This window comes from Vicia villosa, linkage group LG1, assembly GCF_029867415.1.
Source record: "Vicia villosa cultivar HV-30 ecotype Madison, WI linkage group LG1, Vvil1.0, whole genome shotgun sequence".
Taxonomy (NCBI): Eukaryota; Viridiplantae; Streptophyta; class Magnoliopsida; order Fabales; family Fabaceae; genus Vicia; species Vicia villosa.
This window is the reverse complement of record NC_081180.1, coordinates 69,190,801-69,204,697: the sequence shown is the minus strand read 5'-3', so window position 1 is coordinate 69,204,697 and position 13,897 is coordinate 69,190,801. Positions and strand designations below refer to the sequence as shown.

Here is a 13,897-nt window from a genome sequence, read left to right as displayed (position 1 = left end):
TTCTTTTAGCTTCATGATAGCTCGATTTGATGGAAAAAGATTTTAATCGGGCCATATGTGATGTTTATTAATTTGTTTACTTTTAAGAACCTTATCAGTACTCTGGTTGTTGTCTCTCTGTGGCAGAGTTTCGGTTGAAAAGCTCAACTGGAGGTTAGGGTTTTGTTGCCGGTGAATGTGATATTTATCGCCATGCTTGTCTCAGGCATGTATAGGTAAGTGATGTTCTTGTATTATACTCATTGATTTGCTTTTTAATTTCACAAACTTGAGTTCATTTCATTGTTGGTTAGGACCATTTGATGGTAATTCAATGTTTATTTAACCTTTATTTGGTCTGATGTATATCTCTGCACGTTCCCGTTTTGATACATGTTTTTGCAGTTACTTTCTCCTCTTATATGTAGTTTATACAGATTATCTCTACTGGCAGCGAAGGTGTTATAGATCTCTCATTTGATGCAGTCGGTTATGCATGGCAGATTATGAATTGTTTTCTTACTACTGCAAGTTATTCGATATGCAGTCGGTTATGTCTGGCAGATTATGAATTGTTTCCAATATTCTGTAAGAGTCTTCTATGTTTTCTCCTGTGATTGATAATTTAATCTTTCACTAAACATTTTTTCATTTTGTGACAGCTTACCCTCAGGTGGGTTATGGACGAAGCGAAAAAATCTACAAAATATGGTTCTCTTAATGAAGTGGCAAAGGTGTTGCTCAACAATTTATTGTCTTTACCTTTTGCAATAATCATGATATTCCTTTTCGGCGAGTGCGATTATGTAATACACGCGTGAGTGTATGTTTCTTTGTTTTGAAATTCAACGAAGCCTTATATTATACATTCTCACCATCGGTTTTGTTTTGGTCTCCAGCGACGTAGTGGACTGATCTGACTTTCAATCAGCTTTACCTCAAAGTGGTTTTTACATCAAACTAGCAAGTTGTCATTTAGGTTGCAGCAGTCTGTGGTTAAAATGACTACTCGGGTTTGCTATTAAGACTTCAGTTTATGCTGCATGGTGTTGTTTCTGAAGTTTCATACTCTGGTCTTGTAGCTTATATACAATTAAGGAGACTGTTAATTTCTGGTGCAAAGGTAAGACCTTCTTCTCTATATAAGTTTACAATCAAATGAATTTACATTGATAGATTTTTTATTTCTTGATTGTTTACTTTACAGACCAAAACAAAATCAGTACTTCTGCGTGACATCCTTCACTTCGAACGTCTTCGCTCTTCAAACCTGTAGGTTTTCTGTAACATTGAATTTACCAATTGGTGATGATTTTAATTGTTAGTTGTTTGGTTTCTATGATTAAGCAGGGTGACAAAGCATGGGTAATACATATCCATTTTTTTGTAGTTGGCATTAATACACTTCTCCAAGCACTTTTTTGGAACAAGATTGTATGGAGTAGTTAGAGGCTCATTTGCATATGTAATTCCAGCTACTTATATTATTGGTGACTCTGATTGTAACTGATTAATGATCCTTACGAAGTAAGTTTTCATCCTTCCTTCTCATCATTGCGAATTTAAGACAACATTAAATCTAAACATTAGTTATTCAAATTTTGAATTTATGATTTACCAGCTAGGCATTTTCACCAACCATTATAAAATTGATTTTTTTTGTTCATAGCGTAATGATCACGTGTTACCCTTTCGCCCTCTTTTGATCAAAAGATCAACCAGTGGACTTTTGAATGTGCGGTCAGGAAATGCACCAGCAAATTCTTTTCCAACTGTTACAGCAACTCCGTAGCCGGGCAGATCCTGATTCCTGCAAGCCATAAAAAGTTTGCATGCTGTTAGCATGAATTTTGTGAGTTGATTAGCTATTCTTGTGAGTTGATTGGTTATGTAAATAAATTTAAAAAACTATGCATCTCAGTGTAATGTATAGAAGTGTTAGTTAATTAGTTGCAAAGTGAGTTAATAATGCTGTTAATTAGTTGGCATTTGGTAAGCACACGTGTTGGTTATATAAATTATGTATCTAAGTGTAATATTCATTCAACTGATGAAATTATGTATCTAAGTGTATTATTCATTCAACTGATTTGACTGTATCTCATTTTTTTTCTACTTCCAAAAGGTTTTACTCAGTAAATTTCCAGCAGTTGGTACATAAAGATGTTTCTACAAATGCAATAAGCAAAAATACTGCATTATTTTTTCTCTTGGGCTTTACTTTGTTGAGTTTGTACTTGCAACTTAGCCAATACTGCTCATTTTTAATTCATTTGGGGGGTCCTGTCCTATTAGTTACTGCTGGAAAACCTCTCTTAAGATTTGTTGTTCAAGGTAGTTTTCCTTTAAAACTTGATTCCGGTGCAGCAGAGTTTGGAGGTATCTGATTTAGAGTGATGGTTCGGGTCCTTGGGTGCAGTATACATAATTGTTTTCCCTCAGTCTGGGTGTTGCCGAACTTTTGAGGAACAAAACTTTCGTTATGACCGTATCCTTTTGTTTTAGTTTAGTAGCATATCATATCTGTAAGAATGTTGAATACCTTTATCCAGCCAAGATTCATGGTGTCATCAGTCCTCCCCTGTACGAAAAAATGACCTCCTACAGTTTTGATTATATCTCCATGTCTCCTAAGAATCTGCTAATTCAACAGATGACAGACATTAGAAGACAAATAAACAAAGTGACTGAAAAAGTCATTAGCCACATTGGCAGTAGGAATATTGATTAAAGTATACACCTTTCCTTTGTAAATAGGCATTCCCTTGAAGTAAATCTCCTCATGGTCAATGTTAAGCAATCTATCAGTTGCACCCAATTATAATGGGAATAAGCCCGCTTCACCGACACAAGGAGCATCATCTGGCTGTCATATTGGTCACAGATATCAAATAAACATAAATTTGTCTATGCCTAAAGATAAGTTTTATTTTATGTCATAAAGAACTCCATTTTCATCAAGGATGACCAAACCAGTTATCATTGATGGTGTGCTCAATGCTCCAAAAGCTTGAGGCTGAAGTCGACTCCCTATGATGTAACCACAGTTTAATTCATTGTTCATATAAGTGAATTGATTATTTAAATTTAGGAGACATTACTTTATCTTGGTCCAATCTAAGCCCTCCATATAATGTGAACTCTTCCAAGTTTTTACTAAGCTTGAAACTGTTCCCAGAATGGTAACACCAGCATCCTGAAGACCTGAACAATTGTAGTTAAATGAATAATGCCTGCTTTGGTGCACAGTATATAATTAAGTTGATGCAACATACATCTTTAATTTTCGCTCACGTTACCTGGTAGTCCATAATTGACATGTTTTAAGGGAGAGTATTTACCTGTGTTCTAGATGAGAAAAGTGTTGTTAGTGATAGAAACAACTAATTGATAGATTGGAGAGTAATTATGTGACCTGCCAAGATGTAAACGTGAAGATAGTTTGAAATATAATGAAAAGAACTAATTAAGCTATTGATATTAAAATATCTAATAATAATGATTGATTTAAATTTTTTTTAGAAATGTTTCAAAAACAAAAATAATTATATATAAGAATAATTATATTGTTAATTCAAATATAAAACTTTTATATATGAAAGAAATTATAGAAACCAATTTTTTAAAAAAATTATAAACTATTTTAGTCCTAGCATTTTGTCTTTTGTTTTCACTTCATTTTTATTATATCTTTGAAAACAAAATGCGCGTAACATACCAGTACCCTTGCGAACACACATGTACTACACCAGTACCTAAACGCATGAGTAATCATGTCAAAATGTGTTTGAACACACGGATTATTACATTTTTTTACAATTAAAAAAATTAAACAAAATTATTCAAACACGAGAAAAATATGTTATTTTTTAATTATTTATGTATCTAATATTTTTATTTTGAAATTATTTTAAATTTAAGATACAATTTTTTTTAATATAATATATAGAACATTGAAATATATAAATTATACAAATTAGTTTTGTTTTTCTTATTTACATTTTTATTATATTTTAAAAACAAAAACGTGCGTACCACACCAGTACCCGTGCGAAAGCGCGGATATCCCACTTACTGATCAAAATATTAAATAATAATATAACAACTTTACTATTGATTTAAATATTTCTGACAATAATTTAGAAAAAAACAATACTTATATAAAAAATATTTATATTATTAATTCAAATATTTTGAATATTAACGGGAACATGAAGTTCCTGATAAAAATATTGAATATCAATGGAAACATCAAGTTACTAATCAAAATATTGAATATTAACGAGAAATGAAGTTACTGGTAAAAATATTAAATATTAACGGGAACATGAACCTATTGATAAAAATATTGAATACTAACGGGAACATAAAGTTCCTGATAAAAATATTGAATATCAATGGGAACATGACATTATTGATTAAAATATTGAATATTAACATAATCCACACATTTTCTTTATAAATATTATTTCTCAATGGAACCTCTACATTTCTTAATTGCATCCTAAGTTGTATTATTCGATCTAAAACAATATAAACTCTATTTTCTTAATTACTTTTTATTTTCAATATTTAATTTTTTAAATATTAGTATTTTTTATAGCTTTACCCATTTTAACCAAAATTTAGTCTTTTACTAATACCTTTTATTTTTCTCAATCCAAATACACGAAAACGACGGGTATCCGTGCGAACGCACGGGTATCACACTAGTTTTAACTTAAAATTGTAAAGTGTGTTTAGATGACAATTGAATTTTTTTTTTAAAATTTAAAATTTTCAATTCAAATCATTCGATTGAAATTTATTTGTTTTTAAATTTGTTTGTTTGGATAGAGTGTTAAAATTATTTTTTGTTAAATTTTTGGGTCAAATTTTAATTTTAGAAACCAGGGACCTATTTGTAATTTTCAAAAATTTAAAGGATCAATATAAAAAATTTGAAAATTATTAAGAATTTATTTTGTAAAACTATGAGGTTAATTTTAAAATTTTAAAAAATCTGAAGACCAACTTGCAAATCTTAAAACAATAAAAATAATTAATTTGACATTCACATATTATTGAGCATGGGAGGAATTTCAAGTTTTTTAATTTTATATATCTTTTCAAAATCGTTAAATTTAACTTATACAATTTTTTCTATAAATTTATATTATTTTAATGATTTTCATATTTTTTTATCCAAACAATAAATTTTATCGAAATCATTTTAAATTTCTTAAAAATATTATATTTTTATTAAAATTGAAAATGTAGACATTCAAACACTCTTAAGATCCGTTTGTGAGTTAATTTTTTGAGGGTTTTAGAAGGGAAGACTTTGTAGAATTGCGTCTATATCTTAAAATAGGTTTAATATTTTTTAAAAATTTTTAAAAAAATAATATAATTTTATATGTTAATATAATATATTATTTTTTTATAATTTTTTTAAAATATCAAACACATTTTAAGCTATATACGCAATCTTTTAACATTGTTTTTGGTTATCTAGTATAAATGAACAATCATCTCCTTAAACATAAATTCATTCACTTATTTGAACACGTTTTACATTAAAGAAAAGGTTTTTCTTCTACACTGCCATTCCAAACCGTCATAAAATATATGAGTCTTCTTTTCTTTTTTTACAATGACAAAAGAATAGAGGAGGAAAATCATCTGCCACTACTATAAAAAATATTTTTAATTTCAAACGTGAAATGTATTTTATCTAGGCTAAAGAAACAAGATAACGAAGAGGCGTCATAAAAAATAACGATTTTATCCATCGATTTTTAAAATACCGAGGGAAAAATGCTTGTGCGGATGGGTTCGAACCCCTGCTTCTGCACTTTTAATATTTTTAAAACAAGCGCATCAAACCTCTCAGTTTATCAATAGCATCGAGGTGTAAGATTGATATTTTTAAAAAAATTGTTACAAACTACATAATATTATGAATATTTATGTTAGTGGATGTCCATCCATCTCCTAGTTATTCATCTTCCTATTCCATACTTAATATGTGTTTAATATATGTGATTTTCTATCTCCCTTTAGTCCTATAAATAGAGATCCATATTGGAATGTAAAGCACACTTGAAAGAAGATAATACAATATTGCTTTCTATCTTCTCTTTCTCTCCTTCATGTATCCTTCATCTCTATATTGATTTGGTGAATTTCATAACACGTTATCAGCACGATACTCTACAACGCGAGTAATGATATAGCCAGGTTCTACGTTATTTTCTTAATCTTAATATATTTGAACCAATATAATATAAATCATGATTTTGTTATTATTTTTTTCTTCATATAAATATGATTTTTTTTTATATATTTTGTAGAGAAATTTATTTACCTTTTACAATAATATTAGATTTCTTTGATCATTCTTGTTAAATTCCGAAAGAATTTAACATTAAAGCATTTCTATATGTTTGTCCGGAATTGAATGTATTTGATTAAAGTGTTTAATAATGAAATACTATTATATTGATTTTGACTTATATTGGAGGTATCGAATATCTTTGCATTACACAACACAATTTGGACAGAAAATGTGTAATAGAAAAGCTACCGTCTTTTTCCTCGGGCTTGTACTACACTTATATTAGTACAATTGAAGCACATGTCATTCTAAACCATCAGTTTACAAATTAGACTTAAATGTGTCGTTGGTAAAATCGGTTGGGTCATCTCGGATATAATATGATGCGAATAATTTGTATTGAAGAACCAGTAGTTTCTTTAATCCAGTAAAATTTTATATGTTTCTAAAGGAAAATAAAAATTTAAGAAATTGTGTTTTTATGACATTGACTGTTGCATCGACTAAAATATCATGCATATGTCTCTACTCACAACCAGAAGTTTGTGAAATTATTTTCTCAACTAATTAGACTAAGATCTTGTTTGCTGGATTTTTTAGAAATTTCTGTATAAGTATCACATATATTATTAAAATTGATATTGAATATCATGTATTATATGTTCATGAGAAAAGGGGTCATGCACTGACAGTGTAAAATATTTTTACACTGTCAACCAATCACCACCATGCATCCAATTAAAACATTTTTTTATTTAAAAAAAACTTTAATGACATGGCACATTCATCACTCCCTATTGGATGACAGTGTAAAATAATTTTACACTGTCAGTGCACTACCTTTTAACTCTATGTTCATAAAAATAAAATGGACCCGAAGATCCATTCTTTAGACGTCTAAAGTTAATTATATGGTTGATACTTATGAGATCATCAATTCTAAATTATACATTTGAAACACCCAAAGTATTATATTAAGATATTTATTTACATTAAGCCAACAAGATACTATATCTTAGTCCTCTCTAATTTATTCTAATACTTCTCATCTAAGTGAACATTTGGATGTATTGTGTATATTTCAATTGCTCCAATATAATACATTAAGATGAGTCATGAAAGAATATTGGAAAAATATAATTAATATGAATCTCAATTTTGAGGATATAATTTGAGAAAATAATTAAATACTTGATTGCAGCCCAGTAGGTTGATTATCACTTGATAAATTAATTTTCCCAATATTAGGGGGAGGGAATAAGTAGCTGAAATCATGAACAAGAAGTTCAAATGAACAGCTGAAATCATGAACAAGAAGTTCAAATGAACAATTTAAAATAAATTGTTGTCTTGATCCTCGTACAAGTCAATATGAACCAAAAGTTCAAAATATTATTCATTTGCAATGTTTATGAAATAATTTATCAGTTGATAATACTACACTCAAAGTTGATTTTCCTATTGGATAATATAATATTTCAAATGAGTTGTTGTTGCGCCTGAAGCGTGGTATGAAAGTCGGTTCCAATGTTAAAAGTCCTCTACTAAGAAAAGAAAAGATGACCCAAGCGAGGATATGAAAATGCTAAGAGCACTTTGACCTAATTTAATTTTCAGTTCAAGAAGAACAAATCAAGTACTTGAAATATGAAATAAAGAGATCTCGATAAATTATGTCATGGATGAAATGGAATAGAACCGAAATTGAGATAACCAAATAAAGTCAATATTGACAAGATTAGAGACTAAGTGAGAATTGGCCAAAATAAATATATTCAATTGAAGAAGAATTAAACTCACTTTACAAGTGACTCACTTTTGGATATGTAGTCCGAATACCTCAAGGTGTGAAACTAATTGGATATAAATGAGTTTTGTGAAAAAGAAAAATAAGAATGATGTAAAGTTTGATTTATTGCTCAATGATTTTCACAAAGACCTGAGATTGATTTTGATAAAACATATTCACTTGTAGTGGATTCAATCGATTTTTGATAATTAATTAGCCTTGTAACACATGAAGGGCTTAATTCGAACATGATAGATGTTATGACATATTATTTATATGGTTCACTTAATAGTGACATTTACATAAAACTTCCTGAAAGGTTCAATATACCGGAGGCACAAAATTTTGGATCTCGAGAAAACTACTCAATCAAATTGAACAAGTTTCTCTGTGGGTTGAAACAATCTGGACGCATGTGGTATAATCACCATAATGAATATTTACTAAAGGATGAATATACAAATAACTCAATTTGACCTTGTATTTTCATAAAATGGTGTGGAAAAGGAATTTGCAATAATAGTTGTCTATGTGGATGACATAAATATTATTGGAACTCCTGAAGAGCTCCCAAAAGCTATGAATTGTTTAAAGAAAGAGTTTGAGATGAAGGACCTAGGAAAGACAAAATTATGTCTAGGTTTGCAAATTGAACATTTGAACAAAGGAATATTTGTACATCAAGAAGGCTATATAAAAAAGGTGTTAAAATGCTTCTATATGGACAAATGTCACCCGTTGTCTACTCCAATGGTTGTTAGATCATTAAATATGGAGAAAGATCCTTTCAGACCTCGAGAAAAGGATGAAGAATTACTTAGTCCTGAAGTACCATATCTCAGTGCAATTGGAGCACTAATGTACCTTGCTAATTATACACGTCCTGATATATCATTTGCTGTAAATTTATTAGCAAGATACAATTTTTCACCTACACGAAGGAATTGGAGCGACGTAAAACATATACTTCGTTACCTTAGAGGTACAATAGACATGGGTTTGTTTTATACAAAAGTATCCAGATTCGAATTCACAGGTTATGCAGATGCAGGTTACTTGTCAGATCTTCACAATGATAGATCACAAACAGGTTATTTGTTTACATGTGGGGGTACAGCTATTTCATGGAGATCGGTGAAACAAACCATAGCAACAACATCATCTAATCATGCAGAACTTTTAGAATTACATGAGACGAGTCGATAATGTGTTTGGTTGAGATCCTTAATTAAGCACATCCAAAATACTTGTGGTTTATCTTCCGAAAATTTAAATACAACGACCATATATGAAGATAATACTCCATGCATCACTCAATTGAAAGATGGTTACATTAAAGCGGACCGGACAAAACACCTTTCCCCAAAAATTCTTTTTTACTCATGATCTTCAAAAGGATGGTGATATAAGCATCCAACAAATCTCTTCCTGTGATAACCTTGCAGATCTTTTCACAAAGTCACTCCCAAGTAAATTTTTTAATCAATTAGTACCAAAGATTGGTCTTCATCGAAGAAATGACTGTTCAACTGAGGGGGAGAAATGAAAGGATATTGTACTCTTTTTCCTTCACTAGATTTTTTCCCACTGGGTTTTTTATAGTAAGGTTTTAACGAGGCATATCCTCAATGGACATCCAAGGGGGAGTGTTATGAATATTTATGTTAGTGGATGTCCATCCATCTCCTAGTTATTCATCTTCCTATTCCATACTTAATATGTGTTTAATATATGTGATTTTCTATCTCCCTTTAGTCCTATAAATAGAGATCCATATTGGAATGTAAATCACACTTGAAAGAAGATAATACAATATTGCTTTCTATCTTCTCTTTCTCTCCTTCATGTATCGTTCATCTCTATATTGATTACACATAATATTTATTAATTAATTGTTTACCCAATATTACATTGTTTACACAGAATATTTCTATAAATATATATAACAAATTTTAAATTCGATTCATCGTTATCACTATTGGTGAAGATCAGATGTTAGATCCTCGTTTCATTGAAATATTGGAGAAGATAAAATGTTGGATGCAATATATTTCATATCTCTTTTGCTTTAATTTGTTTCTGATGTAAAACAAGAAAATAGTTAGTTAAATGAATGAATATGTGATTATTGATGAATACTGTTAAAAAATTAATTATTGAAGAACACAAACATTAAACACAATTTAGTTTTTGCTTTTGCAATCCAACGTAGAGAATTTTACCGAGTTTTTTACGCTTCAAAACTTTCATGTTATATATTTCATTAACAATTATTGATATTCAGAATGCTTTTATAACGAATATTTGTTAGATTTCACGCAGATCATTAATGAGAGTGTCATGAGCTTTGATACTCATGAAGTGGGCGACACTGTTTTCTTTAAGGATGGTGTTGAATATTCTCAATTATCACGCCAAAATAATACCCTCGATTTCTGACAAAAACCGAGGTAAAATGTGTATAAGTTTTTATTTAACATTACATTATTTACACAGAATATTAAATTACATTATTACAACAAGTGCAGTGTTATCATAGTAATTGTTGTCTTGGAGAACAACACATCTTTTCTCTAATCCAGATCCTGTTGGATACATTTTATATTCATTATTTTAAAGTTCTATGGACTGCATGCAATCAACTTTTAACAAGCTATCTACCCCAAATAAGGAAATACCAGTTTCAAACATCAGAAATACTTTTTCCGCATTTGTAATCCATCATTGAGAACTTTTAAAACTTTTTTACTGATAAAAAACAACTAATACATGTTGTATAACAACTGTCACATTCCGAAAAAAAAAATATATGTTAATTTTTTATTAAAAAATTTGAACAGGTTTTGAATGGGTTAAAGTGAAACAATTTTTATCAATTTATTTTTGTCAAAATATTGAGTAATAGATACAAATACTATTTTTAAAAATGAAAATTATTTGGTTGTCCACTTGTTAATGTTATTTTCAAAACAAATGCATCAAATCTCTCGGTTTATCAATAACACCACAGAGTAAGATTGATATTTTTAAAAATTTGTTACTGTCGCACCCCAATTTTTGACCTAGTCTTTTTTATATAATCATGTCACATTCGCATTTCATGTGCATCCAATCATCGCATTTTGCATATCTTGAAAAAAATTGACTTTTTATTAAAGTCAACAAAAAAATAACTTTAGATAGTTTAGATTAATTTTTAGTTTTAATATTATTTTTATTTTAGATTTAATTTAGATTAATTTTTAGTTTTAATATTATTTTTATTTTAGATTTAGTTTAGATTAATTTTTATTTTTATTTTAGATTTAGTTTAGATTAATTTTTATTTTTATTTTTGTTTCATTATTATTATTATCATTATTATTGATCTTATGTCCAAGTCCAAACAATACAAGCCAAAAATGCTACTGTTGCACAATACTACATACAAAACAGTCCAAAATTTCTGCCCTGCTACACGACACCTACTGCTCCACTCTCCATGCCAAACACTATTGTCCAAAATCCTGCTCTTTGCTGCACACAATACTCCAAACTTTGCACCGAAATTGCATCAACAATAAACTGCATCGTAAAGCTATAATCAGCATACCATTTTTGTTCAAAAACACTCTTCAAATCCCTCCCAAACCCTAATCTCAGGGGATATATAATCAGACTTTCGGCAACATAGACAGGGGGGCGGTCACACGAAAAAGAAAAACAAACTTAAGCCTCAAAACTCTGCCTATAACCAAACTATCACGAACTCACTCTCCAGCAACCATCTTTTCATATACTACCTGCAACCATAAAACCAAAAATCTGCAACTCACCTTTAACCTCACTATTCATACGAAACACCCTCATCATCGACATCTCAAAACCTCACCTCACTCAAATCACCATAATCAGAAACCAAACACCTTCATTCATACTACCGTCCATCCCATTACATACTCACAAACTCCCTGCATAAACTCAAACAGAAACTCATCAATACACTGCCATACCTCACTAACCTTCAACCATTGAAACCGTTCACACTCATTTACTTTCACCACCGCAACTTCGTCATCACTACAAAACAAAACCGAACATCACAACCTCAGCAACACTGCACCGAATCAAACTTCGACAAAAAGCTCTCGGTTAAAGTTCAAAGCAGAAGAAGCGGAGGCACTGTACCTGAGTGGATTCGTCACCTCCGAGAATGTTCGGAGTTGGTATTTGTTTTTTATTCCTCTAAAACTTTCATGAACCGTTAGCTTGTAATGTATGAATTGTTACTTGAACCTTGTTTGCATTTTGGATTTGTAATTTGTGTTATTCTTGAAACATTGGATTTTGCTTGTTGTGTGTGAATCCCTTTTGATTGTTGGTTGAAATTGAATTGAGAAGAGAGCAAAAAACCGAGTGAGGCTACTGTTTGTCGTTTTCTTTTCGTAGAGGGTAGCGAGAGAGAGAATCGAGAGAGAGGCGGAGAGTTCATTTTGTCGTTGTTGTTTCGTTCAAGGACAGTAGCGAGGAAGAGAGAATCGAGGGCGAACGTGAGAGAAAGATGGAGAGGGAGCCGTTGGGTTCATTTTTTGTTTAGGGTTCTCAATACAAAAATCCCATTGGTGTGTTAAATGGCCGGATCCGGGTTCCATCTGATCCGACCCGGTCCGGCCCAATATACTTTATTTTATTTTTATTTTTTCTTGAGCCCAGCGCCTAGTGTACTATTTACTTGGACACACCCCCATTTTGCTTTTCTCTTTTGAGCCCATTGGTGTTTATTTTCTTTTTTAGTGTTTCTATATTATTTCGATTTTTTTTTAATTTTATTTCTATGATATAACAAAACAAAAAAATATTTTTATCGTGTAGGTTTGTTAGATTTTACCTCTTATATTAAAATACCAAAAATATTGTATTCATCTCATTTAAAAATAAATCAACCTTGGTCCAACGCCAAGTCATTTGAAATAATTTCTCGATCCAAAGTCGAGTTTTCTTTTCAAAAACCTTTTTCTTAAACCGAAAGATCGTGTGACAAGAAGTGTACACCTCTTGAATACCTCGATTCTTTTGGATTAACATTTTTTAAACCTTTCATTAATCAAACCAAGAGATTAAGTGACAAGGGGTGCACACCTCTTGAATACCTTGATCTTTTGAATCAAAACATATTAATAAAATCAAAAGATTGAGTGACAAGAAGTGCACACCTCTTGAATACCTTGATCTTTTGAACTAAAACATCTTTAATAAAACCAAAAGATTGAGTGACAAGAAGTGCACACCTCTTGAATACCTTGATCTTTTGAACTAAAACATCTTTAATAAAACCAAAAGATTGAGTGACAAGAAGTGCACACCTCTTGAATACCTTGATCTTTTGAACTAAAACATCTTTAATAAAACCAAAAGATTGAGTGACAAGAAGTGCACACCTCTTGAATACCTTGATCTTTTGAATCAAAACACTTTAATCAAACTAAGGGGTTAAGTGACAAGGGGTGAACACCTCTTGAATACCTTGATCTTTTAAATCAAAATGCATTAACCAAATCGAAAGATCATGTGACAAGAAGTGCACACCTCTTGAATACCTTGATCTTTTGAATAAGGACAACAAGTGACAATGGGGCTAGCTCCTGTTCAATACCTTGGGTAAAGACGCGCTAGGTGCACACCTATGCTCAATCCTTTGCTAAACGTTCGCAAAAACATCCTTTAAAAACACAATCTCAATTTCATTTAACCTTTTTCGCCTTATGGCTTTTAAAACTCTTTTCATAAACGAGACACTTATCCAATTTTCAATACGAACATACTTCCACATG

The 13,897-nt window shown here is 30.6% G+C and overlaps 1 long non-coding RNA gene across 1 annotated transcript; it reads left to right on the top strand.

Annotated features, from left to right (window-relative positions):
• The first annotated feature begins 647 nt into the window (after window positions 1-647).
• LOC131608796 (uncharacterized) lies at window positions 648-1,982 on the top strand. Its single transcript, XR_009285821.1, has 4 exons — window positions 648-1,102; window positions 1,187-1,251; window positions 1,370-1,506; window positions 1,649-1,982. It is a non-coding gene; the product is annotated as an uncharacterized LOC131608796 (long non-coding RNA).
• Window positions 1,983-13,897: the final 11,915 nt, after the last annotated feature.